At 39.8% G+C, this 5,511-nt stretch overlaps 1 long non-coding RNA gene across 1 annotated transcript; it reads right to left on the bottom strand.

The window, feature by feature from the left end:
* Positions 1-1,611: 1,611 nt before the first annotated feature.
* LOC138105688 (uncharacterized) lies at positions 1,612-5,155 on the bottom strand. Its single transcript, XR_011148616.1, has 3 exons — positions 5,081-5,155; positions 4,112-4,237; positions 1,612-1,891 (listed from the first exon to the last, which is right to left on the bottom strand). It is a non-coding gene; the product is annotated as an uncharacterized lncRNA (long non-coding RNA).
* Between the last annotated feature and the right edge of the window lie 356 nt (positions 5,156-5,511).

Here is a 5,511-nt window from a genome sequence, read left to right as displayed (position 1 = left end):
CACTTCCCCAAAATGAATAAGAAGAAAAGAAAAAAAGAAATCTTAATTTTGCCTCAATAACAGCATGAATATATACTGGGAAGTTTATTACACTATAAATCGCTGTTATAAAAGAGTTTTCTTTGGAACAGTTATAAAATAAATTAATGAAAAAAAGATAAACAGAGTGATTCATATGTTCATGTGAACTCTGCTAAGCTACTTATGAAGTGAATGAGGATTAGTGGTTTGTAAGAAGTCTCTGCTTTCTTAGCTATGAAATTTTGGTGCTTGATGGAAGAGTCTGATTGAAAATAATGACCTCATCCACTGATTTACAATTGACCATTCTGTTATTAGGGGTATAAAGAGGCTTTCTGCTAATTATAGCTTATTTGGGCTCATTAGGTAGAGACTGACATTTCTCATAAAATAAGAGGGTAAGCTGGAGACATGTATGTCTTAGCTATGGTCTGGAATTCTGGTATCATTTGAGGACTGCAATTTTGAAAAATAACTTGAGACCTCACGGGCTGCAAAGAGGAGGAAGCAGACAGTATAAAGGCTGGGCACCATGCCACTGTAAATACAGAAGTGTTTGTCATCCATCACACCACTGGTCTGGGCAGTACCCAGAGATATGCCTACAGGCCAAACTCAAAATCCGGTTTTGTGGTTCTCAAAAACAATTAACTGAAACAGATATTTGTTTAAACCTTTATTGCTTATGGATCTTATATGAAGTATGCCCATAGATGACCAAATCACGTGTACTGACTCATATTCATGTAAATCTAAAGAAATTAGTATGTAGAAAATGTTCAGATTAGGAGCTGTAGCATTGAAAAATGTTTCTTCCTACATGTGGGAAGACAGAAAGAGTTAAAAAAGCAGAATTTGATCCTGAAATATCGCAAAGATCCTTCTATAACCTATTATCAAAATGGCATGAGCTTTTTTAAAATATTCTGCCTTCATAGGCTTTTTGACACACTTCCAAAAGTTCTGCAAACCCAGTGAAGTCAATGAAGTTTCTCAGTTATAACTGAGATTGAAAATATATCTTATTGAACTTTGTCATTTCTCTTTTGAGAGAAAACATAGACAACCATGATTACGAAAAATTCCTATCAAACCATTTGTATATTCAAATGTTTTTGCAATATTTGCAAACAAGTGTGAAGTTTTGGGCCTCACTTTCTTCTGATGTTGAGGAATGGTGCGTACATGAGGTACAAATGTATTTCTTCTTGCTTGCTTCTGAGTAAAACAATGATTAACCATACATTTCTTTTCCTGACTGTGTAGAAAGAATATCTTGGCAGATTTCCCACCTTCAAGCATTTGTATGTCTCAGTGGAGGCATGCGGTCTGAGAGCACCTTTTAATACTAATATAAGCCTTGCCATAGCGACATGAGTATTGCCACAAAAAGGTCACTGAAATCACTTAGAAAAATAATTTGAATTACTGTGGGGAAAATTACAGATTAAGACCAGCTTCCCAAGACTGTTGTAACACACAATTGTTGCAGTCTCACACTCTGGCTCAGTTTTGCATTCTCTGTCCATTTGCAAGGAAACATGGCTAGATTTTTCATTAGGTATAAATAGCAAGAAGTAAGAATACATCGGATTCCAGCTTTAATTGTCAGTAATTTGCAGCATTTACAAGTGATTTATAACGAGCACAGATAGTCAACAAGGTTTGTAGGCCCAGACCCGCAGAAGATGTTCTTTCCCTTCATGGCAGCGCTCAGGAAAATGTCTGTAAGGGTGGTAAACCTCCTCCAAGTGTTCAGGGCTTTGGTGAAGGAAGGGATGAAAGAACTCAGCCCTCAGAGTGACATCAGTCAGATGCAGAAACCGACTGGTTGCAATTGTCAGTGCTTTAGGCTGATCCATCTGATACACTGTAGGACACAGAAGACAGAATTGTTAATAAATGGAAACCAAATTGTGCACCAACAAATCTACCAGTGCAGAGCTGAGATTTGAGGAAAGCAACAGACCTTAAAACTTCTAAGTGTTCCTGACTTCCTCCCCACATGAAAACAGGGAACTGGTCTTCTCCTATGTGAGTCTGGCCATTGTTTCCATTACAAGAGCATTAATTATAGTAGAAAAGGATAAGACAGGTACATAATGAACAGTTAACATATTTCTTCTAATCTTTCCCTTCATTTACTGTCTGTTCTGTAAATCACTGGCACAAGATTTTCCACAGGAGAAGTTGAGTTAATAAGCAAACCCCTTAACCTGAAGAAAATAACACTGAAATCTTCCAAACCCATCCTAATAACTCCTACACAATTCTGTGGTTCCTGAGTTCAGGCCAGAAGACAGACAGAAATATAATGAGGAATCATCTCTGGTTAGGCCCCACTGTCATCCCTTCTTCAGACCACACTGTGACTCCACAAGCTAAAGTAATTTGCAAAGGAATATTCACAGTGCTTTTGTCTTAAGTTTAATCATGTATTAAAAACAGGATCAGAGCAGATATAAAACCCCCCAATATCACTCCAGCTGTACTCTGAGTTCTTCTACTCTGAGGAAAAAAGTAGCTTCATGCTTTTTTTGAGAGAACTCTAAAGTAGAATGAACAAGCTTCTGTTTTTAAATGAGATGTACCATACAATTCAGCTAATCTTTTTTTTAAGCTTTGTAAACCCAAATATCTTCCTTAAGAGATTTCTGAAAAAAAATTGAGGCTTTTCAGAGCCTCTCTGCTTTGAGTTGGTGCTTAAAGATGTAAAATCTTTTTGCCTTTTGAAGTCTACTCATCATTTGTTAAAGAAAGGACTAAGGAAAATTTATAGGCTGTATCTGGTACTTTGGGAAAACATGAAAATATACATCAGAAAAGAAAAAAAAAAAGAAACCTTACAGTTTACTTTTATCATGTGCTCAAGAATCACCAAAAATATTTCACAAGAATCAAATAGCTGGAATAGGTGTGGCTGATGTGAAGCAGCCTGAAAGGACAAGAAAATTCATCTGTTCTTGGACCTTAAACTGCTGCCTGATAAGTATTTCGCATGATGATGACAATTTCTTTGCTGAAGCAGAGAGAAGGTGGCATGAGTGGCAGTTATGAGATGATACCATGTACAGAGAGTAAGTTTAAATTAGTTATTAGGAAAGAATTCTTCACTGTGACTGTGGTGAGGCACGTGAACAGGTTGCCCAGAGAAGTTATGGATGCTTCATCCCTGGAAGTGTTCAAGGCTAGGCTTTGACCAACCTGATCTGGTTGAAGGTGTCTGCTCACAGCGGAGGGGTCGAACTAGATGATTTTCAAGGTTCCCTTCCAAATCAAACCATTCTATGATTCTGTGATACAGAGAATATGTCCTCATTGCTGTTGTCAGCACCATGGAAGAGCCAGTTGTAACAGCATTTTTATCCAAGGGAATATGTGGAGACCCCTCCCTATGAGGGACCTTGGTGTTGAAAATTGTCCAAAAATGACCCTCAAAAAACTAAAGGAAGGCATCATCCTGAATCTGCTATATCGCATAATCAAAGAATCAACGAATAAATTAGGTTGGAAAATATCTCTAAGATCATTGAGCCCAACCTATGACTGAACATCCCCATGTCCACTAGACCATGGCCCTAAGTGCCACATCCAGTCTTTCCTTAAACACCTCTATGGATGGTGGCTCCACCACCTCCCTGGGCAGCCGATTCCAGTGTCCAATCACTCTTTCTGTGAAGAAATTCTTTCTAATATCCAACCACAACTTCCCCTGGCACAACTTAAGGCTATGTCCTCTCGTCCTGTTGCTGGTTACCTGAGAGAATAGGTCAACCCTCAGCTGGCTACACCCTCTTTTCAGGCAGTTGTAGAGAGTGGTAAGGTAACTCCTGAGCCTCCTTTTCTCCCAGCTAAACAACCCCAATTCCCTCAGCTGCTCGTCATCAGACTTGTGCTCCAGACCCCTCCCCAGCTTTGTTGTCCTTGTCTGGACATGCTCCAACACCTCAATGTCCTTCCTGAGTTGAGAGGCCCAGAACTGGACACAGCACTCGAGGTGTGACCTCACCAGTGCTGAGTACAGGGGAAGAATGGCTTTCCCAGTCCTGCTGGCCCCACTATTCCTGATACAAGTCAGAACAAGATTGACCTTCTTGGCCACCTGGGTACATGCTGGCTCCTGTTCAGCTGCTCTCTGCCAGCATCCCCAGGTCCTTCTCCACTGAGACACTTTCCTGTAGGGCTGCATGGGGTTATTCTGTCTCAAAGTTTTGTCCTGAAAAACAAGGAAGCTAGAAAATTACTGTGCTGTGATGAAGTTATTAAGGACGTCAAATGAATCATGCAAAAGAATAATTTAAAACACACACATCCCCTCCACGTATATATGGCAATAGGGATTTTAACTAGCTAGCTTAATTGCTTCCAAGACCTGCTGACTTGTCAAGTGTACAGGATGGCAATGAAACAGCTGCTGAAGTCCAGATCATCCAATATCCTGTCAGTTGAGACTTAGAGGCACAGAGCCACCTGTGTGCTCCTGCTTCTACTGAGCTGGGAAATATACAGAAGTATCCCACATAGGCACTGTAGTCCTGAGGAGTACAGAAGAAAACAAGGGGAAAAAATCAATTATGTCTTGACGAGTATTTAAACAGTTTAGAGTAAAAATGCTGGGGACCACACATTCAACACCCAGAAGAAACTAATTTTCATAAACCTGCTTACCATCCATGCTGAGCATAGGATAGGGCAAGGGTGATCTGGGGTCCTGTCTTAATGCATATGCACAAGAAAGCTGGACTGTTGTCACAAAGATAGCCCCTCAATCTGTTTCCTAAACTTCTGAATTATCTAGCTTTTAATATTGTGGTTTTTCAAGATAGGCTGTGTGTTTATAGTTTTACTGTAGAGCAGCCAAAGAATTCAAATGAGCAGATCCAGCCTTTCTATAAACCTGTTGAGAATTTTTCTCTTCTTTGAAATGCACAGGAGTCCTTGCCATAGCGTTTTTTGTTTCACAGTCAATTTCTCACTAGAAAACATTACTCTAAATTAAGATGTCTTTTTCTGCTACATATTCACAGTAGGAAAGTTTGGAGAGATTGATTAAACTTACCTTTCTGTTCATTCACCTCATAGTCCTCCCTAACTTGCCTTTGATACTTAGAGTTTCCAGGGCCTAAGTTCTTGGATATTTCTGTCTAAACCTTAACATCGTAAAATGAGTGTGTAACTCGTGACTAAACTCTAGCATGTTACAGAAATATCTTGGTTCACCTTCTCTCTCAAACTGCTTTTAGGACTGTGGGTGATTCTCTCCAAACAAAGCACACTGATTCAAGTCCATGTCCTCCCCTGTCACTCACCACTGAGAAATCAATGTTGGGAGGGCTTAGGCAGGGTGGGATATCCAACTAGAGCTCTTTCCTCTGTCTGATCTGTGTATAGGATTTAAACCTAGGTCATCTAAACACTGCAAAGCAAAACTAGAGGTGTTCAGTTCTGATATCCTCTCAGTCTCTCTTGTCCTACTGTGCAAAAATACTT

This window comes from Aphelocoma coerulescens, chromosome 2 (genome assembly GCF_041296385.1).
Source record: "Aphelocoma coerulescens isolate FSJ_1873_10779 chromosome 2, UR_Acoe_1.0, whole genome shotgun sequence".
NCBI lineage: Eukaryota > Metazoa > Chordata > Aves > Passeriformes > Corvidae > Aphelocoma > Aphelocoma coerulescens.
This window is presented reverse-complemented; position numbering and strand designations above follow the sequence as displayed.